The sequence below is a fragment of the Vicugna pacos genome, chromosome 33, assembly GCF_048564905.1.
Source record: "Vicugna pacos chromosome 33, VicPac4, whole genome shotgun sequence".
NCBI classification, from domain to species: domain Eukaryota; kingdom Metazoa; phylum Chordata; class Mammalia; order Artiodactyla; family Camelidae; genus Vicugna; species Vicugna pacos.
In genome coordinates this window covers 8,471,358-8,499,156 of record NC_133019.1, presented here as the reverse complement: position 1 = coordinate 8,499,156, position 27,799 = coordinate 8,471,358, and the positions used below count along the sequence as shown (strand labels likewise).

Below are 27,799 nucleotides of genomic sequence, written 5' to 3'. Positions count from 1 at the left end.
CAGGTCTTAGAAGGCATGAAACTGGCTGAGACTGAGCAGAGTTTATGACGTCGCAGCTTGGGAGCGGTAAGCACAGCAAGACAAGGGTCTTACAGTGAGCCTCGAGGAGCAACCTGATAGTTTTGTTTGGGTTTTGTTTTTTTTTAGGGTGAAATGCACACAACATAAAATTAACCATTTTAAAGTAAACAATTCTGTGGCAACCAGTACAGTCATAATGTTGTGCAACCATCCACTTCTAATTCCAAAACAAACAAACGAAAAAAACCCCAAATCCACAGCAATTGCTTCCCATTCCATACCCCCCAGGGATTTCAGACTTTATGGATGTACCTATTCTGGATATTTCATCCAAGTGGAATCAAACAATAGGTGACCTTTTGTGTCTGGTGCAATCTGTTAGCTTTGATAAACTATTTTAGTTGGCCTCCAGTCTTATCCTCTAAGGGCAAGTATTACTTAGAGTAAGTTATTTTCCTCTTGGTCCCAGTATTGCTTAGCACATAAATGTGAAAGTATGCTCGCTCACGGAATTATTTAGCACAGGGATAGGAAAGCATGCTGGTTTTACTTCTAAATTCTGCATTTTGGTCACTGTTCACATTTGTGGACATGGTCAGTCCTGATCTGCACAGGTGTTTGAAGGAGTATCCTCTGGTAGTTATTCCCACCTCTCAGGTTTTCTCTTTGTTCTAGAATGTCATTTCTTGGATCATTTGACAGGTGCACAGTAGCATTTAAGACTCTGGAGACTGAAGGGGAGGGTATAGCTCAGTGGTTAGTGTGTGATTAGCATGCAGGAGGTCCTGGGTTCAATCTCCAGTACCTCCATGAGAAAATAAATTAACAAATAAATAAACCTAATTACGTATCCCCCCCCTCAGAAAAAAAAAAAAAAAGACTCTGGAGACCACACATATGAGCACTGAAACCAGGACAAATACTAAGGGAAGGAAGATGATTAGAGTTTATAATCCACTCTCCAAGACTACTCAAATTCAGTCAAGGGAAGAGTTTGCGTTCCCAGTCCAAAAGGACCAGAGAACCAGATACAGGAGTGTTAACTGCTCTACCTAATGTCATGATGCCTTTGATTCCTAGATCTTCTTAGTAACATTAAAGACACTGGCGTGGCCTTCGGAGACCTAAGTACAAAACCTTCGTGGGACACAGCTGCCCTCTCGGGGGCTGGTACACACAAGCTCTGCGGTCTTAGTACTTCCGTCCGACTCTTGTTCTTCTCCAAACCACCGCGTGAGATCCCCCCACTTCAGGGAAATCTTGTAAAACATGAAATGAAGAAGCTTAAAAGCAAAAACAAAAAAAAGGTAGTCCAGCATCTCCCCATCAGTTGTCAAAGGCTGTGATCTCTTAATGAGACCTAGCTTCTCTCCTTCTTGAATTAAGTTACCTAAACATCTTTCTGAGAAGAAAAGCTCACGGCCCAAGATAAATTCTGGATGATATCACAGACTATCCCGAATGCAAGCATCAGGTTAGCAAGATAAGAGATCTGTGTCCAGTTTGTGGGTAGCTGTCAATAGACTTTCACGTTGCAAATTCAGTAGCAGACATTAGGGGTCATCCAATGATCTGTTTCCAGGGAAAAAATACTCCAATGAGCTTATCAAGTAATTGAAGCTGATGTTAAAGAATAAATTGGGTGTCAGGAAACTAGGGGTACACTGCCTCATTTTATACAGCCCGGAAGCTAAGGGTAGTTACATTTCTATACGGCTGAAACAAATGTTCAAGTAGTAAACAATTTTTTTGAAACAAATTTTTAAGTAGTACTACTCTGTGACCTGTGAACATTACGTGAAATCCAAATTTCAAGGTTCATAAATGAAGCTTCATCAGAACGCTCACACTCACCCATTTTGGAGCCGTCTAGGGCACATGGTTTTTTGCACCAGAGCAGCAGAGTTGAGCAGTTACATCAGAGACCCCAAAGCACGTGAAGTCTGAAACACTTACTCTCTAGCTCTTAACGAGAAAAAAAGTTTGCTGATACATGGTGTAAATGATTTATTACAGAGCCATTTTAGGAGCAAGAGTTTTTTGTTTTGTTCGAGAGGACTCAGGAAGGAGGGAGGGAGGAGGGCAAGGATAAATGGGTGTTTAACACCAAGAGAAGTGGTGTGTCATGATGAGGAGAAAACAGAGTTCAGAAAGATGTATCAGCCTCATAACGTGGCTCACGTCCACCTTACCATGGAAATAAAATGCCAACTATCTAATCAACATATTCTAAGACAAATAAAAGTGATGATAACAATTAGCATAATAATAGCTACCATAATAAATGGCACTTTGTTTGAGTTTGGCACCGTGTGAAGGGCTGTGCATGTGTAATCTCAGAGTAATCCTTTCCATAGACCTATCTGATAATATTACTATTAGTCTACTTTTCAGATGAAATTAAGGAACAGAGAGGTTGAGTCACTTGCCCAAGGTTGGAGGACCTGGTTGAGAACCTATGATATGAAGGAGGAAGTGAACAGACAAACTCTTACAAGTTACTACTGTCCCACTAAAAGCGCTCACTTTTGCCAAACATGCCAGTATTGAGAGCCAAAGTTACCCAGCAGCTCTTCTCCTGGAATGGTCCTGCAGCTCGAGGCTCAGTGCTTGACTGTGATGACAAGTTTCCAGCCTTTTAGGGAAGATGTGATTTTATAAGTCATGTGAGGTCAATTCTGGTGAGTGTTGAAGTTGGATGGTAATGATGTGAGTTAAAAACAAAGTGTTCCCGTCACTTGGAGTGGTAACTTTCTTGGCAAGACTCTGCCTAACTCAAAAGATAAAACCAAGACAGATACTATTAGAGAAAAAAAAAGGATTCAATTCTTATCTTCGTAGAGCTTCCAACCAAACTAACTCCATTAGTCAGTTACGACTTACATAAGTATCTGAAAATTTTAACCCTAGCCTTCCATCTTTTTTTCTTTTTAACAGCCAAGTGTGGAATTGTAGCCAAGTGTATAATTGTAGCCAATCCTTTTTAATAGTACAAGCTATTCAAGCCATCTTGAAAGAGTTTGAATTTTGGAGTCAGAAAGGAAAGGTTCTCACCCCTAGTTTCATCACTGTTGGCTGTGTGACCTTGAAAAAGCTCCCTAAGCCTCAGTTTTCTCATCTGTTAAATTAGGATGCCTTGCAACTTTCTCAAAAGGGACTCTGGGAGAGAGAGAATTAGGTCTAATGCCTTAAAACAGCCATTGTATATAATTGAAATAGCATGTAAAACATTGACCAGTTTAAGTTGTTTCTGCTTCCTCAAAACAGGTCATTGATGAATCAAACCTGGTTTATAGATACGGCGCTGCACATGTGCAAAATAGGAACCCAGGTCTCCAGGATGACCCTAGAACCAAGAATCTTCAGCCTACAACACTTGAAGAATAGGAAGGTTGCCACCGAAGCCCTTTACAAATCGAGAAGTCCTTCAAAAAAGGAAATCTGACTTCCAGCAGCAGGAGTAGCTTATATGAACTGATTCAAGACTAGCCAGTCAGCTTCCTGATTTGAAATTCCCCTAATCCCTTAAATTTGGCCCCAATCCATGGACTGGGGAGACAGATTTGAGCCCTGCGTTCCATCTCCTTGCTGGTCAACCTCACAATAACGCTCTTTTCTCAGAAACTGGTGCCTTAGTAGTGGCTTCTGTGTTCATCAGGCAGCAGGCTCTTGCTCGGTAACATAATGAATCCATTTCTGTCCGGGCATCTAGAATGCACTAGTCATTTACCATCCTCCAGATAATTGGGAAAATGACCAACTCAAATCATTTTCTATATTCTGTGGTTCGGATAAAACCAGGCACCGCCTGAGAAAGATGTGATACAGATGTGATAAACACGCAGCATCACGTACAACACGTGAAAGGTGCTCAGTGACATCGGCCCGTTCCTTCTCCACAGCAGGCTAGAGAGAAACTGGGCTGAGGTGCTCATCAAAGATGACATCAGTGCCCTTCGACACTGAGATTCTCAAGTGTGGCTTCCTGGCACTCACCTGCTCCAGAAAAGCAATCCCTTTCCTATGAGAAGGCACTTCTGGAGGAGGACAGGAGAGGGATATTGATTGGCTGAGAGGAGAGGGGTAAGCATTCCATCAGGCGGTTCACAGGATCACCTTCTTTAATTAAAGAACTAATGGGGATCACACTGGGCTCTAATGGAACTGGCAGGACCATAGTTACTTCTCCCTTGAATTGGCAGCACCTTACAGTTACTTCTTCCTCCCTGAATTTAATCATCACTTGCTTCTTTCCACTTCTTGATTGGATGTAAGCTTCTATAGGGCAGGGACTAAGACTAGCTTTTTTTTTTCCTGTAGCCTTCTAGCTATAGCGCATAGCACAGACCCAATATTCATGGTGTCTGTGATGAATTAACGGTTTCCAACAAAATCCAAAAGATGTAAAACTAGAAGAGGACCGTGGAGCAAACCCCTCGCCTTTTACAGAACTTTCAGCCTATAAAGCACTTTTGAGAAATTCTTCCCAGACCACGGAGGATTCCTCACCCCTCTGAGCACCTCACGTGCAAGTTTCCTCTGGCAAGGGAAGAGAGGGCGACGGAATGGCTGCATAACCTTCCAAGTCTGCTCACGCAAGCTGTCTGCAACCTCCAGAGAGACCCCAGACCTGTAGAAAATGTTCTAGCATTTCACAAGCCTTTGGACGAGAAGTTCTCTAACCTCAGGTCCCCACGTGACTTCTTAAGTCCATGTTTTTCTTCTCACAGCTCATCTAGTCAAGCTTGGTTAAAAATATCCCGCCAGCCACCCAAGGAAACCTTGTCTTTGTCTTTTCAAATGGTGTCAATGACAGGTCACCGTGCGCGCGCGCGCACCAAACGGACACGGGTATCGCTAGCAGGGTCTCTTTAAAGAGGACGTCTTCGGCAAGGTAGGACGCTCTACAACGAGAGCCTTCCGCTGAGCGAGCTTCAGGGCTGTTGCGGTGGTAACTCGTGCAACCCCAGCTGAGTACTATCCAAACAAACTGTTCTTTTTTCCTCCCTAAGTGTGAGTGAGTGAGAGAGAGTGAGTGAGACAGAGAGAGAGAATGAATCGATGAGACTTGCCTTGGACATCAATTTGGAGTTCCTGAGTTAGTGTAAAATCGGTTTCCTAAAACAACAAAGAAATACAGCCTCCGGAAAAAGCCCACGCCCCTCAGAGGCAGCGGATGTAAAATGGAAGGAAACTGCGAGCCGGAACCTTAGCAGGCGGGCGCCGTTGCTTTGGAGAGAAGCTCCCAGCTCCAAATACCCAGGCAGAAAGAAAGAAAGAAAGAAAGCTGCGGGGCAGCCGACCCCACATTCCAGCGGAGGGCTCGGGCCTCCCTGCTGGGGGTGCCAGCCTCCCCCTACCCCTCTCCTCCCCAGCCTCATCTAAACAACGCAGGAGCTCGGGTTAAACAAAGAGTACGGTATGCCTTAAAAGAAAAAAAAAATCTTTCCCTTCGTGTAATAGGTGATATGTGGAAAATTAATTACAGGAAATGCACGGCAAAAAAGCAGCAGCATTTGTCTTTAAATTGATGCGGCCCCCCCTCCCCTGCTCCCCACTGGCTCTCCAGCCCCGCGCAGCCAGCCAGAGCCGTCCCCACCCCGCCCCCAACTCTTTTATTATCAGTTGAATCACGTCTCGTGCCAAGCAAAAGGTCATTTCAGGTCATCTTGGAGATGAAAGGACAGGGTAATGTATGTGAAGGTGCTGGAATTGGCAAACCGAAAAAAAAAAAAAAAAAGAATGAGATGGAGAGAGGTACTACGAGAAGCCCCAGCGTTCGTACAAGAACACAGTTCTGCCAGAAAGACACAGGAAATGGTTCAAACCACGACAAGTGCTACCCAATGTGTAGCTAATTCCTTGTAAAAATTGGAATGTGGCATATATTGTGAGAAGCCTGGCGAGTGATTACAGTTTCTAATTGTTCTCACCCGGAACCTCATTTTTGACCATTCATCAGAGAGAGAGAAATGCTGCCCGTTGGGAAAGTCCACGTTCTGGAAACAAGTGCCTAGTATACTGGGACTTGGAGGATGGGTTCTGCGGGGCACAGGGGTAGGACTTAATGCCTCAATAGATGGGGGGCGGGGGGGGGGGGTAGGGCGCTGGGCGGAGGCGGGGGGGGGGGGGTCCCGCTGGCTTCCTGAGAGAGGATCAGAACCACCAGAGTTATGTGGGCAGTATATTTATTTGCCTTGTTTCAGGAGCAAGCACAGATCTCTTTGTTTGGATGGGAAGGGGGCGCGCCAAGAAACCTTGCATGAGGTGTTTTTTCATTTTGTTTTGTTTTTTGGTTTTTCCCTGCAATGTTTACCAGGTAGTGATGGACTGGCTGTTTTGTTTCGGTGTTTTTTTTTTTTAATCTCTCTATTAAAGAGGATGCTACTACTTCCTTTGAGTTTTTAATTCAATGCCATTTCAATAAAGACAACTGGCTGTCTCTGAATTCTTGCCAAGTGCATTTTTTCCCTTCTTTTCCTTCCCACTGCTGCATTTGAAAGTCCTGTATTTGCCTAATTTTTTTTCCTAAGAAACAGACCTTTTTTCCCTTGCAATAACACAGATGCCAATAGCAATCTATCAAGGGAAGGGGAGGTCTGGGTAATAAATTGTTTGCTTCTAGATTCCCGAAGTCTCCCACGTGGAAATTCCCATCCTCAACCCATCCCCTCTGGGCTCTCACTCTGCTCCCTCTCTGACTAGTCAGGCTCCCTCTACTATTAAAGTAAGCTGATGAGTGACACGTCTGTCACAGTAAAGGCAGAGCTTGGGTGAGAGTCATCCATTTGTCAATCCATCCTGGAAGATAACTCATTGTAATGGTTATCATCTCGGTGTGTGGCACCTGCTAGGAAAAAACCTGCCTCCATCTGCCTGTCCCCCAACTTGCATCATTATACAAACATATTCACTTAAGTTCTATCAGTTCCCTCATTACTAGAGTTACATGTTTCCAGAGAAATACAAGTAACTTTTCTACAGTTGTTACTTTTGTTGTAGTTATTAGTTGCAGAAAGCTCAGTTTTCTAGGGATTTGAAGACAGTGAACGACCAACAGTTTATTTGGGGGGCGGGCATGTGCAGAATGGAAGGAGGGAGGAACGGAGTCATCCATTACCGCTGGGAAAAATAGCTTGATTTACTGGATGTCAGTAACAGCCTAACCAATCACTGAACTGCTGCCATTAAGTAAATGGGGATTGGCTGATGCTTACACCAATCAGAAAGTGCCCCCAAGTAACCAATGAGAGCTCTCCAGGCATCAGTCATTTCCTGTTGGTAACATGCACCACGATGAAAGACCCTCAAGGCAAGTCTGAGAAGGCAGACTGGGGCATGCAGCTGTCACACAGAGAAGACAGCAACTTTCCTCTCATGACCACTGCTGTTGAGCAGCACTGAACCAGAGGAATAAGCAAAGCAATAATACTCCTCCATGTTCACGTCTTCCTAAGGCTCCTAACAAGAGCCTTAAGGACACAGACTCAAAATACATCAGGCATTTCCCAGAGCCTTACTGGGAACGAAGAAAGGAAGGACTCTAATCTATCTTAAATAATCATACATTTCATGTGACTATAACTACTGAGTCCTCACAAAAACCCCGTGGATAAGGATTATTTTGTTCACTAATGTAGAAACTGATAATCAAGATAACAGAGAACACTACACTACTCCTCTAATAAAAGAAGGGAAGGAAGCTCACTTTTTTTTTTTTTTGAGAATTCCCTGTTTCAGAGACCAAGCTTAGCTTACTACACATAACTTTCAAATAACCCTATGTTATGCCTAATACTGTCTCCATTTTATAGATGAAGAAATTGAGATTCAAGGAACTTAAGTAACTTATCCTAAGTCACAAATCTAGGAGTAAGTGAAGGAGCCAGAATTCATACATCAGTCTGAATCCCAAAGCCCCTGCTCTTTCATTACAATTGATGCCTCTAACTATCAGCCTGAGATGGAAGAATGAGAAATTCCTTCTGAGCCTTGTTCCCAATGTGATATTACACAAAATACCCCCCAATTTCCAGAAGGAAGAAAAACGTACCCTACCATGAGAGGGCATCACTACAAAGGCCCACAGGCCTAGAGGAAAACATTTCAGAAAGCTGCAAGGAGGATGACAAATAAATTAGCCTTTAGGTCTGATTTTAAACTGAGACTTCATGAGTGACATTGGTTTGTCTGATGATCCAAAGATACCAAAAGTGTACGATGGGAAATTCCTGGAGCCTATGCTCACTCTAGCTTTTTATTATTGAATTTAAGACCATTTCTAAACATAACCATCAAATTTATCATTTTCAACTGATTTGGCCATCTTAGTGAATGGCATTTGTTTACTTAACAAATACTGAATTCCTACTAGGTACCAGGCAATGTGCTGTATGTTGGAGATAAATCACGCTTGTTCAGTTGACTAGATAATGCTGCCATTCACTGCTTAGGGAACATCAGAGGAGCAGGAGGAAGAGAAAGACAGCCTCGAGTGGGTGGAGAAGTTAATGAATAAAGATTTGGCAGAAAAAGTCTGAAATGCCTGCAGAAATGCCCACTGGAGAAGCCTAGTAAATAGCTGGAATAAGAGGTTTGTCTCTCAGGAGACAGGAGACAGTCTATAAAAATATAGACTTGGGAGGGACTAACGTATGGCAGATGGTAACTGACATCCTAGTAGTAACTGAGATCATCCAGAGAAGCAGGGTAAAGGCGGAAGAGAATGGGACTTAGATGAACAGAACCCTGAAAACAGGATGTTTAAAGGATGTCTGTGATCATCAGGCATTTTGCCCAATTTCATATGAAGCAAAATGAGCACCTTTACATACATTCATTCATTCATTCAACAAGCACTGATGAATGGCCTATTGTGGGTTAAGTACTCATAAGACAAAGTACTTACAATACCAATAAGACATGATCCCTTGCCTTGGGGAGATATAATAGAGGATTATAATTATATACAAAGAACTACCTGTATTCTTTCTGGAAATGAAAGAAATTGATGAGACGGGGGTGGGGGTCATAGTGGAAATGAGATTTAAACTGAACCTTGCATAATGAGTAGGGTGGAAAATATCAGAAGAAATCTGACTTCTTTAACTTTTATGCAATACAGGCACTTAATAAATGCTAATACTGGGATAGACCCAAAGTGTGTAAGAAGACACAGGATATAATGGGAGAGTAAACTTGGGAACCATGTAAATGCAGTAGGTGTGAGGAACATCAAAGTGATTACATATCAAGGAAAAGTGTAAAAGAAAGAATAGGAAGAAAGCTGAAAAGGAGAAAAGAATCTCTGCATTACCAGAGGGAAGGATTTCATTAACCAGTGACATAACTGGAAAGAGCAGCTTGGGGAAGTTACCTTCAAGTACCAAGGGGGATAAAGCATCTCAATTTGGGAAACTGGAGAGAGAATGTTAGCCAGGGTTCTCCAATTGCAACTAATGGAACCAAACTGGAGGTACCTCAAAAAAAAAAGGGTCAGGAATGTTTGTTATGGATGACATGGTATTAACAGAATTCCCAAAACGGGACAGAGCTGGGTCTAAGGAAGGAACTGGAAGCATGAACTGGAAAACTGTTGGGAACGCAGGTCTGACCCTGCCTCTCATCTCTGCCTGTCTGCTTCAAACTTCTTCCTTTGCTAACCAACTTTCTGTGCTTCTCCAGGCCACATGCTAGCATGTGGGCGCAGAACAGTTTACATGCTGCGGTTCCCGCCCCACACAGAGTTTAATACATTGTTTTGGAAACTCGGTTCCAAATTAGAAGGCAAAAAAATGCCTGTAGGCTCACTCTGAATCAGTTGTCTACCTGTGGCTGGGAGACAGGGACATGGAAGACAGAAAGGAGACAAAGGCCTGGCCTGTTAATTGGACATAGCCCTCAAGATGTCCAGAAGACTCTGTAGTTGAGACTATGACCTGGAACCAGGTTTGTGCATGGAACCTGTCACATCATTTCCTTAAAGAACAGAAGACTAAGACATGAACTACAGGATTAAAATGGGTGCAAGTAGGAAGAGAAAACAAACATGCATTAAGCTCTGCAAAGTTGGCCCCTGAGCCACCCCAGGTACCTGTAAGTGGTCTGCCGGGGATCGTTCACACCAGGAAAGACCACTTTACTGCATCTCAACAGCAGCGCCGGGACCGGGTGCAGGTGAGGCAGAGTCACGCACGTGCCAGGTACGAGCCTATCTTCATTTCAAATGTTGCTGTTTGGTTCACTGTTCATTTTTGTTAGTTTTTTTTTTTAAATACTACATCAAGACGTTATTTACCTTGTAGCAGATACAAACTACTGTATATAAAAGAGATAAACAAGGTCTTACTTTATAGCACAGGGAACTACGTTTAATATCTTGTAATAACCTATAATGAAAAAGAACAAGAAAAAGAATGTGTGTGTGCGTGTGTGTGTGTGTATGATTGGATCACTATGCAGTACACCAGAAACACAACACTGTAAATCAACTATACTGCAATAGAAAAATAAAACACAAAATTGGCAAAAAGAAAAAAAGAATGTAAACTATCTCACTAATCATTTTCATATTGATTACGCACTGACATGATACATTGTGGATTTACTGAGTTAAATAAAATACATTTTGATAATTATAAAAAAAAGATTATTTCTTTTGATTAGAGAGGGTGCCTCCCTAAATTTTTCACTTGAGGCAAGTATCACACTCACCTCACCCGAGACCCCCGTTCTCCTGAACAGCTGGAAAAGCATGTGATGATTTGAATAACACCTTGTATGAAGAGGATCCTGAAAGAATTTAGAGAGACCAACTTAAGTTTTACTGGTCAAAATTGCAACTAACAAACAATTTAAAGGAAAAAAAAAATGTTAATCCCATAGTGGCCGCCCCAGAGCTGTGCTTAACGTAACAGATTTGTGTTTGGATGTGGCTCTGATGTTTTGTCTAAAGTAAACTGACTTCGCATCTATATGGAAAATTTTTTAAATCTATTAAAAAAAGATACTAGAACCAGTAAGTAAATTTAATAGGACTGCAGGACACAAGGTGGTGTCAGCTGGATTGTGACCTCCCAAAATATGTTCTGTACCTATGAATGTGACCTTATTTGGAAAATAGGGTCTTTGTAGGTGTAGTCAAATTCAAACAAGGTCGTATGAGCTTAGGGTGAGCCTTAAATCCAATGACTAGCGACTTTACGAGAAGAGGGAAATTTGGACACAGAGACTGCTGGAGGGAGAAATCGCTGTGACCCCGCGGGCGAAAGTTAGACTAAAGCTAGGAGAGATGGAGGAACACATTCCTCCACAGAGCCCCTGGAAGGAATGAACCCTGCTGGCACTTTGATTTGGGAATTTCAGCCGTCAGAAATGAGAGAGAACACAACAATGTAAAATGACTATAACTCAATAAAAAATGTTTAAAAAAAAAAGAAAAAGAAAACATTTTTTAAAAACAAAAAAAAAAATGAGAATCAAGGCCACCAAGATTGTGGTGGTTTGTCTCAGCAGCCCTAGAAAAGCAGTACACAAGGATCAATATACGAAAATGATTTGTGTTTCTAAATACTAGTAGCAATGATCAACTGAAAATTAAAATCTTCTACATACTTCTAAATATTTAAAATAGCCTCAAAAATATGAAATACTTAGGGACAGATCAAAAAATTTATATCCTGAAAACTACAAAACACTGCTAAGCCGTCTTAAAGAGGATTGAAGACAATGGAGAGACATGCTGTGTACATGGATCAGAAACCCAGACATTGTTAAGATTGCAATTACTCTCCCAATCCCATGCAAAATCTCAGCGAGCTTTTAGAAAGTTACAAGTTGACTCTGAAATTTATATGGAAATGCAAAGGACCTAGGATAGATTACATAATTTGGGGAAAAAAATAATTTGAAGGAATTACACTGCCTGATTTCAAATTTTACTACAAAGTTACAGTAATCAGTCAGGATAGTATTGGCATAAGGACAGTTACATGGATCAATGGAACAGAAATAGACCTACACATACATAATAAAATGATCTTTGATATTTCAAGGTATCAAGATATTTCAAGATATTTGAAGGTATCAAGATATTTCAATGGGGATAAGTCCTTTAAATGGAAACAGTCTTCTAAAGTCAGAGAGTGTTAGAACAATTGGGCATCTATATGGGGAGGAAAAAAGGAAAACACCTGCCTGCACTACACATGAAAATTAACTTAAGATGTATTAGAAATAAATATCTAAGTGTCAAAACTACATCAAAAACAAAACAGGACAAAATCTTTGTCATCATAAGTTAGGCAGATTTGTTTATAGGACAAAAAAAGCATGACCCATAAAAAAGACAAACTGATAACCTGAAATTCATCAAAATTTTAAACTACTACTTTTTAAAAGACACTAAGAAAATCAACAGACAAGCTACATACTGCGAAAAAATATTTACAAAACTTCTATCTGATGAAAAAGTTATATTCAGACTATACAAAGAAGTTTCAAAATTCAATAAGACCACCAATCCTTCAATAAAAAGGACAAAATATCTGAATGTATTTCACAAAGGAAATACACATATCAAATAAGCACATGAAAAGAGCTTCAATATTTCTAATTAGAGGAATTAAAACTAAAGCCATAGTAAGATACCACTATACACCCACTAAAAGGCTAAAATTTAACAGACTGACAATATCAGGGAGTGGGAAGGATGCAGAGCAACTGGGATTCTTATAATTTGCTGATGGGAATGCAAAATGGTACAGCCACTTTGGAAAACAGTTTGCCAATTTCTGATTCAGTTAGACATACACCTACCATGTGATCCAACAATTCTGGTCCTGGATATCTACTCTAAAGAATGAAAACATACCTAGGAGGAACTGTGGATTCAGTTATAAAACACCCCAATAAAACAAATATTGCAATAAAGCAAGTCAAATGAATTTTTCAGTTTCCCAGTGCATATAAAAGTTACATTTACACTATACAGTATATGATTATGCTATACTGTAGTCTATTAACAGTGAGATAGCATTATGTCTTAAAAAACAATGCATACACCTTAATATAAAAATGTTTTATTGCTAAAAGAGCTAACCATCATCTGAACCTTCAGCAAGTCATAATCTTTTTGCTGGTGTTGAGCCTTGCCTCATATCGATGGCTGCTGATGGATAAAGATGGTGGTTGCTGAAGTCCGAGGTGGCAGTGGCAATTCCTTAAAATAAGACAACGGTGAAGTTTGCTGCATCAATCAAATCTTCCTTTCATGAAGGATTTCTCTGTAGCTCCTCTCAAAACCTGCTACTGAGTTTATCCACTACGTTTATGTAATATTCTAAATTGTTTGTTGTCATTTCAACAGTCTTCACACATCTTCACCAATAGTAGACTGATTCCACCTCAAGAAACTATCTTTGTTCATCCATAAGAAGCAACTCTTCATTTTGAAAATTTTATCCTGAGATTGTAGCAATTCTGTCACATTTTCAGGCTCCACTTCTAACTCCAGTTCTCCTGCTGTTTCTACCACATCTGCAGCTACTTTCTCCGCTGAAGTCTTAAACACCTCGAAGTCATCCATGAGCGCTGGAATCCATTTCTTCCACACTCTTGTAAATGTTGGTATTCTGACCTCTTCCCAAGGACCATGAATGTTCTTTATGGAATCTAGAATAGTGAATCCTTAACAGAAGGTTTTTAATGTACTCTATCTGGCTCCATCAAAGAAATCACTATCTTTGGCAGCTATAGCCTTATAAATGTATTTCTTAAATATTAAGACTTCAAAGTCAAAATGACTCCTTGATCCCTGGGCTGCAGAATGGATGCTGTGTGAGCAGCATGAAAAACATATTAATTTCATTGTCCACCTCCATCAGGTATCCTGGGTGGCCAGGCACATTGTCCATGAGCAGCAATATTTTGAAAGAAATCTTTTTTTCTCAGCAGTTCTCAATAGTGGGCTTAAAGTACTCAGTAAACCATGTTGTCAATAGATTTGCTGTCATCCAGGCTTTATTGTTCCACTCATAGAGCACAGGCAGAGTACATTTAGCATAATTCTTAAGGGCCCTAGGATCTTCCAAATGGTAAATGAGCACTGGTTTCAACTTTAAGTCACCAGTTATATAGGCTCCTAACAAGAGAGCCTGTCTTTTAAAGCGAGGCATTGACTTCTCCTCTCCAGCTATGAAGGTCATAGGTGGCATCTTCTTCCAATAGAAGGCTGTTTCGTCTTCACTGAAAATCTGTTTAGTGTACCCACCTTCATTAATTATCTGAGATACATCTTTGCAATAACTTGCTGCAGCTTCTTCAACACTTGCTGCTTCATCCCACACTTTCATGCTTTGGAGATGCTTTCTTTCTTTAAACCTCATGAACCAACCTCTGCTAGCTTCAAACGTTTCTTCTGCAGTTTCCTCACCTCTCTCAGCCTCCACAGAATTGAAGAGAGTTAGGGCCTGGGTCTGGATTAGGCTTTGGCTCAGGGGGATGTTGAGGCTGGTCTGCTCTTCTATCCAGACCACTTTCTCCCTTTCGCCAATAAGGCTGTTTCACTTTCTTATCATTTGTGTGCTCACTGGAGTAGCACTTTTAATTTCCTTCAGGAACATCTCCTTTGCATTCATAAGCTGGCTAACTGCTAGGCTGAAAGCTAGGCCTCTTGAGCCAATCTCAGCTTTTGACATGAGTTCTTCACCAACTTAATTATTTTCAGCTTTTGATGTAAAATGAGAGACATGCAATCCTTTTTACTTGAACACTCAGAAGCCACTGTAAGGTTATCAATTAGCATAATTTCAATACTGCTGTGTCTCAGAGAATAGGGAGGCCCAAGGAGAGGGAGAGAAATGAGAGAATAGCCAGTCAATGGAGGAGTGAGAATATCCACATTTATTAAGTTCACTCATAGGGGCATGGTTTATGGCACCCCAAAACAATTACAGCAGGAACCTCAAAGATCACTGATCACGGATCACCATAACAAATACAGTAACAGTGAAAAAGTTTGATATTGAGAGAATTACCAAGATGTGACACAGAAAGAGAGGAAATACTGTTGGAAAAACAGCACTGACAGACTTGCTTGATGTAGGGTTGCCACAAACTCAGTAAGAGGTGTGCCTACATCCATGCAAAGACCCACAGGCAAATGTTTATAGCAAGTTTATTCTTAATTAGCAAAACTGGAAATGACCCAACTAGTGAATTGATAAACAAATGTCTGTACTTTCACACAATGGAATGCCACTCTATGTAAGAAGGATAAAATTACCAATTTATGAAATAATATGGATAAATCTCAAAAGCATTAGGTTAAGTGAAAGAAGCCAGATGTGATTCACATAACATCTGGAGAGGACAAAACTAGAGTGACAGAAATCAGATCACTGACTGGGGATAGGAAAGGAAGCATGAGATTTACTGCCAAGGAGAATAAGAGAATTGTCAGGGATTGTGGGAACGTTCTATGTCTTGACTGTGACAGTGGTTACATGACTGTGAACATTTTTATTAAAATTCCTTGAACTGTATACTTTTAAAAAGTAAGTCTTATTTTATGTAAATTACACTTCAATAAAACTGACTTGAAAATGAAGAAAACGGACTGAAATGACCAAGCAATGAGCTGAAAACTGACAGAAATGATCAATGAGCTGAATATATATTTATGCCAAATACAAACGCAAATACTGTTAAAGGCCTGTTTATTTTCACTCGAGTCACAAAATACAAGCAAGTGTAAGAGCAGCCTCACATATTTTTCATAAATAGATTTGTTGCAAATTCTTCCATTTTTCCTAGACCTTCATGCTGGGCATATCTGTGCATTAATTAAAATCCTTTCATTTCCTCTTCTAAGTGCTCTGACCTCCTCCGGCTCTGTAGGCTATGTTATCCAAGAACACAGATGCTCACTCACAGCTAACCTATTTGGAGCTATATTCAGTCTCCTCTTCCCAGACCTGGGCATCATCCCAGGAAAAGTACACAAAGAAGAATATGTAATAAAGAAGGGCTGATTTCATTTCCATCAGCTTCACTCTCTGATTTCCTCTGGAGAGTAGCTGATCTGACATTTACTGGTGCAGTTTCTCAACACCATCTACAAAACTCTGACGTATCTCTTGGCAGTCAGTCCTATAGTTCAGAATAGGACACCATTTTTTTTAATGGATCATTGACCCAAATTAAGTATCAGTAGTAGACTAGACACCAAATAGATCTCCTGGTGGAGATGAACTTCAAGCCAGGTTCTGAAGGAAGACTGGAACATGAGTTGGCAGAGAGGAAAAAAAGGAAGAAATCGCCTCAAGCAAGGGACCAAGAAGACAGCAGTGAACAGGTCGTCCTGTCTGGTTCAATAGAATCTTCTCTTGGAAAATGCAACAGTGCCCCAGAGTCCACTCACCCATGGAAAGCACAGATTCTCTGTGCCTCCTGTCTCCTCTCTTTTCAAACTTTTCAACATACTGCTTTTCTCTCCGAAACACTTGCACATTTTCCTTCCCTAAAAAAAAAACAAAAAACAAAAAAAAAACTCTCCCTTGCAGGATAGAGTTGAACCATTCATCCTGACATGTAATTATGTTTAAATCCTCTCCTGACCTGCCTCTCCACCCAAATCTTTCAATAACGACTACTTTTTCCCATCCCTCTGGCCAAACTTCACAGCTCATCATTTTAGGAAGGTGCCAAATATGTTGCCATTTCCATGCTTCTGCTTAGCATACACTCCTCAGGGAGCATGTTTCCTTTCTTAACTACAGTTTTTCTATCCTGATCTTTCTTAAAGAACTTAGCACATCCCCCAGGAAAGTCAATACTTTGGGTGCTTGACATCTGCTAACCTATCCAATCTTCACACCTGTAAGATGTGTAAGATTATCACTATTGTCTAGTTAAGAAAACTAAGGCAAGTAGTTCAATCACTTGCTTAAAGATGAGAAGATAGAAAGATAGACTAAGGATTCAATAGAATATTACTCAGCCGTTAAAAAAGAATGAAATATTGCCATTTGCAGCAACATGGATGGACCTAGAGAATGTCACATTAAGTGAAGTAGGTCAAAGACAAATATTATATCATATCATTTACACATGAAATCTAAAAATTAATTCAAAAGAATCTATATACAAAACAGAAACAGCTCAGAGATATAGAAAACAAACTTACAGTTACCAAAAGGAAAAAGAGGGGAGTAATAAATTAGGAGAATGGGATTAACAAATACAAACCACCATACATAAAACAGATAAGCAACATAGATTTACTGTATAGCACAGGGAACTATGTTCAATATCTTGTAATAACCTGTAATGGAAGGTAATACACACACACACACAACTGAATCACTTTGCTCTACACCTGAAATACAATATTGTAAGTCAACTATATTTCAATTAAAAATAAATGACCAGGCAGGCACTGTCTTCTTGTTTTTATAGCAGCATTATTCACAACACCTAAAAGGTGGGAGTAACACAGGTGTCCATCAATGGATAAATGGATAAACAAAATGTTGTGTGTGTGTGTATACACACAATGGAATATTATTCAGCCTTAAAAAGGAAACAACTTTTGCAGTATGAATGAACTTTGAAAATACTATACTAAGTGACGTAAGTGAGCCATAAAAAGTCAAATTCCACTTATGTAAGATAGTTAGAGTAGTCAAATTCATAAAAATAGAAAGTAGAATGATGATTTCCAGGGGCTGGGGTGAGGGATAAAAGGAACGTTATTTTTTAATGGGAACAGAGTTTCAGTTTTAAAAGATGAAAAGAGTTTTAGAGTTTTTTTTTTTCAAGAATGTGAATATACTCAACATTACCAAAATGTACACTAAAATGGCTAAAATGATTAATTTTATGTATTTTATGTATCTTACCACAATTAAAAACAATTATTTATAAAAAAATAACCAGGCATGTAAAGAGTCAAGAAGTTTATCTAGAACCTGGAGAAAAGTCAATCAATAAAAACACACCCCAATGATATAGGTGATAGAATTAGCAATGGTTACATTAAAACAATTATAAATATTATAAATGTACTTCATATGTTTAAGAGGGTGGAGGAAAACATGATTATGATGACTAGAGAAACAAAAGATATTTTAAAAACTAAACTGGACTTTTAGGGTTGAAAAGAAAATATCTGAACCAAAAAATACACTGAATAAAACTAACAGCAGATTAGACAATTTGTGAAAGAAAAGATTAGTGAATATAAAGATGCAGCATTATTAACTACTATTGAACACAGGGAAAAAAGACTGAAGAAAATGGACAGTTTATCAGTGCACTATGGATCAGTATCAGACAGTCTAATATATGTATAATTGGAGTCCCATTTAAAAAAAAGTGGGGGATGGATGAAGATAATTGACATAAAATTATATGAAGAACTAATGAATATTTTCCAGATTTTATGAAAACTATAAATTCATAAAGAAGCTTAAATTTTTTAAGTAGAAGAAAATGAAGAAAAACACACCAAGACACATCATAACCAAATTGTTCAAAACCAGTATGATAAAGAGAAAATCTCAAAAGTATGAAAGTAAAAAGATACATTACACACAGAGAAACAAAAATTGACATGCAGATAAGAAGACAATAGAGAGACACCTTTAAAATACTGAATGAAAAGAACTGTCAGTCTAAAATTCTATACCCTGCAAAAATTTCTTTCATAAATGAAGACAAAATAAACTTTTTTGAACAAACAAAATGGAGTCAGTTCATTACCAGCAGACTTGTATTACAAGGAATACTGAAGAAAATTCTTTCGGCAGAAGGAAAACAATACCAAATAGAAATTGGACATTGGGCTATACACAAAATAATGGAGGACACTGAAAATGGTTAAGTATATTTGCAAATATAAAAGACACTTTTAAAAACCATTTTCTAAATTTCTTTAAAAGATGACTCTTTAAAGTAAAAGTAATAGGAATATATTATAAAATATATAAATATATATTTATAACATTTGCAAAAAACAAAATCTGCAACAGTCCAAAAAACAGGAGCAGAAATACAAATACACTGTTCTAAGGGTCTTTCATTATACATGAAGTAGTTCAATATTATTTAAAAGTAGACTTAAATTATTAACCCTAGAAAAACTACTAGCATAAGAAACATAGGTAATAAGCTGATAATAGAGAAAATGTAAGATGCAATCATAAGAAATTTAAAAAGTGTAAGAGGAAAAAAGTATCAAAGAACAGATGAGATGAATAGAGAACAAAATCAAGATGATAAATTTAAATCTCAAGGAGTATACAATGCAACAAGATTCTAATGGTAGAATTTGGGTGTAAATATATGGATGTACACAGTAAAATTATTTTCAGCTTGGTGTATGTTAAAAATTTTCTGTAATAAAATGTTGGGGCATTTCAGCCCAAAGCAAAAAAAATATAGGTAAAAATAATCTATATGGATGGTCAAAATAGTGGTGATCCTTGGGGTATGGTCTGGGAGTGCTTTTTGGAGTGCTGAAAATGTCCTATATCTTGACCTTGGTGGTACTTACGTGTGTGTGTGCACGCGCCTATGTGTAAAAACTCATCATTGGATTTTTATACTTTACAGTATCTGAATTATTCCTCACGTTAAAAAAATTCCTACCAGGCAGGTTCAGAGGTCACTAATGACTTAAAAACCATCATTTTTCTTTACATGTAAAAAGTACATGGGACAGCAGATTCTTTCTCCAGTTCATTATGAGAATAAAATCAAATCTGAATAATTTAGTGACAGGTTAGATTTTTTATTTTTAAGTGTTTGTGGTCTAAATTATTCAGAATCTTTTAGTTTCACAGTTTCTAGCTGTCAGACAAGGGTTTCAGCACCATCAGAATTCAGATTCACGTACTTGCCATCTTTATATTTATTTCACTACTGGATATCTCTACTTACATACTTCACCATCACATCAAAAATCTTAAGTCTAGAAGCAAATTCCTTAAGTCAAAGTACCCTCCTACTTCCCTCCCCAAATTACAACTCCTTTTTGTTCTATTTTTGCCATATGACTACCAATCTTACTGTTACCCACTTGAAAAGTCATCTTTGAGTTTTCCCTGTTTCTAACTCACTGAGTTTCTTATCCTCCCTCTTTAACACTTCTGATATGTGTCCTTCGGCCATGATCCTACCAGCTTACTGGGATAAACTTCTAGTGTTCTGGCTATGATCTTTCTCCTTGCTGTCACAGCATCACCAGATAAATCTCCCCTCTGTGTTCGTGGCACTCCCCTGCCACTGATGTTTCAGTTGGCCACCATCCTCTGTAGGATAAATTCAAATTCCTTTACATTCAGAGCCTTCTGTGCTGTCCCAAACTATCTTCCTAACCTAATTTCACAGCAGTCCACAACATATCCCTAACACTCTGCTAGTACTCATTACTAATTTAAAAAATGCTCTCTGAGCTCTCTGAGGATAAGAGCCACGTTGAGATTCTGAGTACTGATGAGACAACTATGACAATATTTCACAAGGGGAATGGTTCCCACGTGGCACTTCAACTGTGAAATTGGAGAATGGTTGTGAAGTCATCTGAGCAGACTCGGAAAAAGTTTAATTCACAATTGCATCTCCAAACTACATTCCTAAAGCTCTTACGTTCCTTTAATACTAGGACATGAAGACTGCATATTGTCATTATTCAGAGACATTCAGGAGCCAGTGAACTGTGATTCAATTGAAGGTTAAGAGTTAGAAGACCTAAGTTCTGGTCCTATTTCTTTTACTAGCTGGCTCTGTAATCCTGGATCACTCCCTCTCTGGCTTATCTTCTACATCAGCAAAAAGAAAAATTTAGATGAGATGAGTTCTGTCTACTGACTCTACAGTTATATTGGTATTTGTCTTCTATGTATCTTTTAAACTTCATACTACCCTCATCCTTGCAAGAGTTTGAGTTAGGCAAAGAAGCTTACACTTAGTGAGCACCCACAGCATCTTGATTAACTCTTGCCACAGTCCTCTGGAACTAGCTACTGTTACACTGGCTGAGGATTGGAGTAATCTCTCTAAGTTTCCACAGCTCTCAAGAAACAGTTTTGGCAGGGGAGGGAATATAGCTCAAGCACTAAAAGCACATGCTTAGCATGCACAAGGTCCTGGGTTCAATCCCTGGTACCTCCTCTGAAAAACAAAAAAAAACTAATTACCATTCCCCCCTCCCCACCAAAAAGAGACAGTTAAGAATTGATCCTCAGAATTTCCAAGTTGATTAACTCCAAATCAAGTCTTCTACCACTCAAGTGGCTCAACTAAAATCTGTTCAAAAAATGAACTAATAAGTGAATTAATCGGAAACACTAGCCAAGGATAAACGCTGACATATGTCTGAATTGCGCTTAAATACTAGCCTTGCTATACACTGTTCTTTCTGGGATTCATGTCAATATTAGAATTATAATATTTGATATTTGTACAACCTGTTATGACCCACCTACCTTATTTCATGATTCCCATACCCTTCAAGTGGGAAGAGCAGGCGTTATTTCCACCGTTGTAAAAGAGAGGAAACCAAGACTTGGAGTGGTTAAGCAACTCCACCTTAGGCGTCTGGTGCAGAGATGGTTTAATTGAGTGGTTAAGGCTCTGGGTTTTGAAGTTCTACAGACCTGAGCTCAAATGCCAGCTCACTTGCTTATCTATGTAACATCAAGTAAGTTACTTACCTTCTTACCTAGGAAATGGAGTCCAGAAATAACCACCTTACAGGATTTTTAAGACAATTAAATGAGAAAATGTAAGGCACTTACTGCATCTAGCATACAGTAACAAATACTAGCTCTTATCAATGGCAGAGCCTTCACATTTAAATCAAAGTTGTATGTTCTTTCTACTACACCTCTTGAACTTTCGACACTTCCAACAATTTTCTTTGGATATGATTTAAGACACAGCTTTCATATACTCAATTCAGTGCTATAGTAGGGTCTATTAGCAAACCATTAATTACCACCTATCCTCAATAGAAGGTATATTTTGAGTTATTTTCCAGGATTGACAGTGGTTGATTTGCCTTGAACCATTCATAAATTTGTGCCAAATGACCAATGATTGCACCTGCAAGATGACGGACAATTAGAATGCCTTCCTGATTGAGGATCAGAGTTTCTCTCCATAAAAATAACCAGCCTGTAGGGGGACAGGACCCAGGAGTCCAGCCTAACCAGCACCGAATGCTAAACAACTGATTTAACAATTCCAGATTCATGTAACAGTATTCACACACACACCATGTTTACTCTTTGATTATTAAATGAAGATTCTCAGTCTCAATAAAGAATCAGTTAGGCTCTATTTTTGTTATGTTTCATAAGAGTAGCTGGGAAGAAATTTTTAGAACGCAAGTACTGATTTTTCTTTTTTCCACATCTATTCACTATTAAAATACCTGGCATTTCAAAATGAGAGTGTTGGTATAGTAACTCTCCCTGGTTGTGGGCATGCTGGCAACAGATCAAAACCCCAGCCAAGTTTTATAGTCGTAATTTTATTTTGATTTTAATTAGTATCAATTAGGACCAAAAAATAGACAGTTTGGATAAACAGTGTGAGGTTGGCTTTAACAAGTAAATTAGATATTTTGCAGGGAAGGAAAGGGGGAAAAAATTAAGGGAGACTCCACTGTCTTCCAGCCCCCTGCTTCTCCCCTGCAGCAGCTGCCGCTGCAGGCAACTCCCACCTTGACAATGATGTCTATGTTAATGTCTTAAGCCCCTCCCTATCTCTTCAGTAGGTATCCAAGGTAGGAAATTTGCACATCTCAGATTGCTTCTCTACATACGTATGGGGTCGTACATTGTCTAACATTGGGTCCCTGCCTCACATATGAAGATCTTTCTCATATGAATTTTTCAAAGTTTGTAATCCAGAAGCTACTGAGAAATACCCCTTTCCTCTAGGCTCAGGTTATCCTGTTAACAAAAACTATAATGGAAGGCACCCAGTGGTGTGCTGCTAATTGTTTAACAGCTCTCTTTAAAAAAAAAAATGAATATGTATGTGTTTATTAAAATTTTATTGATACAAAGGATGTACAGTGCACAATTTACAAATAATAATATATAATGCTCTGTATCAGACATCCTGTGTAGCCAACTGCATCTCAGTATGCTTTTATTCATCGACTCTCGCTGAACTCTTGTATCCCTAGTTGTTAGGAGAGGCAGTCCTTCCTAGGCTCCAGGTGTCCCTGCAGGTCCTTGCTGAGCGTGCCCAACCACAAGACCTAACAATCTTCTGACCCTGAGCCATTTTTGTAGCTACTCATGTAGGCAATCAAGTAGGTGAAGATCACTGCAGTGTGACTAGGGGAGGACCAGTTTGTATAATCTCCCTGTAGGCCTTTGATGTTGCCTTCTGGCCCAGAGAGGGCAATTTCAAGCCAGTAATGTGATGTCACTGAATGCAGAGACAGGCACCATAGGAGTAGACAGGATTTCCATCGTGTGGATACAATAGACATAAATAATCTCATGGGCACAGACAACAGCAAAATGTAGTAAAATTATTAGGAAGTAGTAAGTGATAGTATTTCTTGTTTTTAATGTAATTTAATGTGATTTATTGTAAGTTTATATCATTTGACTTTTACAAATATCCATGTTTAACAACCAACAAGCAAAATCCCCAAAAACATAATAGTCATCCCCTAGGAGCCAGGGTAAGCCAGCTCAGCACATCGCTGAATACATCTCAGTCTGCTGGCCACAGTGCTCACCCACTTCTTAATAACACTGTAGATCATTATGGACTCTGAAAATGAGATAGTGAGATGTCCCAGAAACTGAAGGGGCCAGCCTGCCCCTTTTCACAGAGACCCCATGCCTTCCCCAGATACCGTCGATCACACACATTTTTGAGTAGTGGATCTTATGTAGATACGAGCTTCCAGCCTCAATGTCTCACACACTGTTGAGATCATTCAATCAGAAACTGAACAGAGTCCACATCAAAGCAGGTAAATAATGGTCAGAGTTTCTAAACTTGGAGTTGGGGAAGGAATATGCCATTGGTTTCTCCATCTAATCTTTTCTCTGGGTTTGAGCCAACTTGGGTCCTAACCCATGGTTTCCAGGGTTTCTAAGTCAAGACCAGTGACTTCTTGGCTCGCTTATATCAATCAGTTCATCAGGCAGGTGATCTGCCCCTTGTGAAACATGATTAAGGCTTGTCCCTACAGAGTCCCATGTCTATTTTGGTTTATTTGGCTTTCAGAAAAGGAAATCACAGGAAACCTGGAATCCTAATTAGCGATGATTGGATAACATTCACACACATCCTCTTCAGCAAAGCTCTGTAAATCCTGATTTTTTTAATCAGATATCAATACTCAGGCCTTCTCCCTCTGGTGTCAGGTACCAGGACTGCACAAGGAAAGGCTTTTCCTGCCATTGATGTCATATTAAAAACAAAAATACAAACATAAACACTTGTAATTAAACTCACTGATTCCCAAAATAATCATGTAATGTTTTCATAGGAATTCATAATTAAATATATATTCATATATATGTACATATGTGTGTTATAGATGTAATATACATAGATGTGTATGTAGCATGTACACATAATTTTTATTCATTCACTTTTATAGATCATCTATAGTATATTTTTAAGCCAAGTTGCCTTTTGTCTGCTCATGTGACTAAGCAAAGTCACACGCATTTTCGACTGTGAAGTCTTGACTGAGTTGCGAGTGTATGTATTTGCATTCACAGAAACACTTTTTTAAAAAAAAATTTTAATGGGGGGTAATTAGGTTTATTTATCTTTAATGGAGATACTGGGGATTGAATCCAGGACCTCATGTTTGCTAAGCATGCACTCTATCACTGAACTATATCCTCCCCATAGAAACACACTTTTGAGCCACTTCATCCGGATTAATCCTCTAGATCAGTGGTTCTCAACACATCAGACTCACATGAAGAACTTTTAAAAATTCTGATGCCCATGCAACACCCCCATCTAAATAAATTTCTGTATGTTTAAGTCATCCAGATGATCCCAATGTGAAGTCACAATTAGAATGACTGCCCCAGATGATTAATGAATTAGTGTTAATAGCTCAGTGCATGACCTCTTCCACCTTTTTTTCTATGTTCATACATCATTTACAAATATATTACAACATACCGAGTTTTAGTCAACAATAGCATGTAATTATGCACAGTACTCCACAATGTGCTGTTTTAATCTAATAATTTACCATGGACATCCCTCCAGTTCAACAGCTCTAACTCACAGAAATGTTTTGTTACAGAAGCATCCTGGAAATAGTATTTTGAGACTAATAATCTGGTGGTATTATTTAGGAAGAATCGGAGAGCAAAAAGGTCAGATATCTGGTCATAAAGTCTAACAAAACAAGTCCAGGAATGAGGACCAAACTTTCCAACTAGAGAGGTGCCAGAAGGTATAGAAAGGAAAGGACCAATGTAAGAATTAACAGGAAGAAAGATCCACTGACCGTAATAACCGACTGGTACCGGACACAAGGAAGTGGGAAGAATCAAGAGCAGTTCTAGGGTTTAAGCTTGCAAACCTTTAAGAGTAACTCAGAGGAAAAGTGATTGGGGGGAGGGATGGACAAATTGAGAGTTCAGGATTTGCAGATACCAACTACTATGTATAAAATAAACAGCAAGGTCCTACTGTATAGCACAGAGAACTATATTCAATATCTTGCAATAGCCTGTAATGGAAAAAAATACAAAAGGGAATATATATGTATGTGTACCTGAATCACTATGGTGTACACCAGAAACAAACCATATTGTAAACTGACTGTACTTCAATTTTTTATAAAGTAATTATGTCAGCAAATGAAATGGGGAAATAATGATGAGTTCAGTTTTATACGATCCTCACGGTTTGCCCTATGGATTCCAGACTGGCCTAGTTAGCTTCCACAATTATGTAAATGAATTCTTTGCAATAAATCTCTTAATACGTACCTCCTACAGGTTCTGTTTTGCTGATTGAACCTTGACTGACATGGTGGTCTCCATGTATGTAGTAAAGGAAGAGCCAAGAAAGGAAAGGGAGACAGGAGAGATGGAAGGAGAAAGGAAGAGAAGGAGGGACTGAGGACCTAAGAGGAACAGTAACCTGGAACAGCCACTGGGAGAGTCCTCAGCAAATAAACAAGTAAGCTGTGCGTTAATCTTGTCTCCCCGAATATGTGAATATGTCACTAGGCGTTAAGCCTGCCTATTTCAAGTTTCTTTTAAACTCTTCCATTAGAGCTGACACACTGCCCCTGGATTAGTCTAGATTTGCTGCTTTACTGATTCTTCCTTTGTAAACCTTTGGCCACATTTTGTTACTTCTGCTCTCCTGACCCATCTTTTAAGGAAGGCAGGAGATCAAAGATTTAATGAGACCTGTTACCTGTCTTTACCATCACAGATCAGGGGGTGCCTATGGTTTTTTCCAGTGATTTCAGAACCCTGACTAAAAAAATGGGGAGGGGCTATTATTTACTGAGTTCCCAACTGTCCAACAATAAGATTCACAGGGATCCTGTAAAAATGCCATCTTGACTCTTTGACTACCAGGTGTCTGCAGAAATGACAGTACAATAAAGGGATTGCCTAGAACAGACCTCTTAGGGTATAATTTCCATCTGTCATTGTTTTACATGAATAACTAGGGAATTCTTGTCTACATTTTAAAAGCAAGTTAAAAAAAATTATAGTGGACAACTATTGTTCTTATTTCCCCAAGATCTCACTCATTTTTTCTAGTCACACCAATTCACATAAGACTTCATCTCAGCCATAAACATAGTATCTCCTTTCCTTGTCCAAGGAGAGGGCCCAAGACCAAAGCCAGCCAATCAGAATTCCCTGGAATTGTTCAGTCTGGAGCTCAGAGAGAGCAAACTCCTCTTTCTACACAGCGGTGAGCCCTGAGCTACAGGCTGCCATGCACCGTTCACGTGAGGAAGTCCGCCTGCAAGGGGGAAGAACTGGCCAACTTGTCAAGCAAAATCAGACCAGGGATGAAGGAGAAACACCAGCAGTGTGGCATCCTGGTCTTAACTGTCCCAATCTGCACCTTGTCCTTCCTGGTTATGTCACCCAAGGCAGGCCCCAAACAGAAGCGTTTAAAGCGAGGTCAGGTTGGCCTAGGGTGACTTGCACCCAAAAGAGTCTTCACTAATGCAAATCCAAATCAACAAGAGACTCCAGAGATCAGAGCCGCATAAATGGAGCGAAACATCAAGTTCTAGCATGGAAGCAAGCTTGTAAACAGGAAGTGGATCTGGGAGCCAGGAGCCAAGGAGATCAGGAAAAGGTCAGGGATCAGAGCACAAAGCATGCTGTGCAGGGTTTTCAGCTATTGTCTCTTAGCTCCAAGCCTACCCTTTCTGGACTCAGCTTCGTGACGGTGGGGCAGGCACTCGGAAAACCTCCCTCCTCCTGTGCCAGCCAGATACCTGCGGGCCTCTGTCAACAGACCGTCAGACCAGGGAAGGGGATTTTGCTTCCTGTTTACTTGCTGTTTTTCTAAGAAATGCCCAGTAAGTTCTTCAGCTCAGCAATGGCAGTTAGTGGCAGCAACAGTTGGTCCTGTGTCCAGGGTTTCCATGTTCACATACCCCAGGGCCCGCTCAGAGACAGCATCACCCGCTGAGTGGTACCCCTTCTTCAGATGTCTGAGTCCCAGCTCCACGGGGTCCCCAAACCAAGCTCCCGTGGCACCAGCAAGGCCAGACTCCCTG

At 39.6% G+C, this 27,799-nt stretch overlaps 1 long non-coding RNA gene across 1 annotated transcript in view; it reads right to left on the bottom strand.

The window, feature by feature from the left end:
* Window positions 1-10,746: 10,746 nt before the first annotated feature.
* Window positions 10,747-27,799, bottom strand: part of LOC140691132 (uncharacterized) — a 45,921-nt gene continuing 28,868 nt past the window's right edge. The window contains exon 3 of the long non-coding RNA XR_012066624.1: window positions 10,747-10,812. This is a non-coding gene — a long non-coding RNA (uncharacterized lncRNA). The remainder of the gene's footprint in view (window positions 10,813-27,799) is intronic.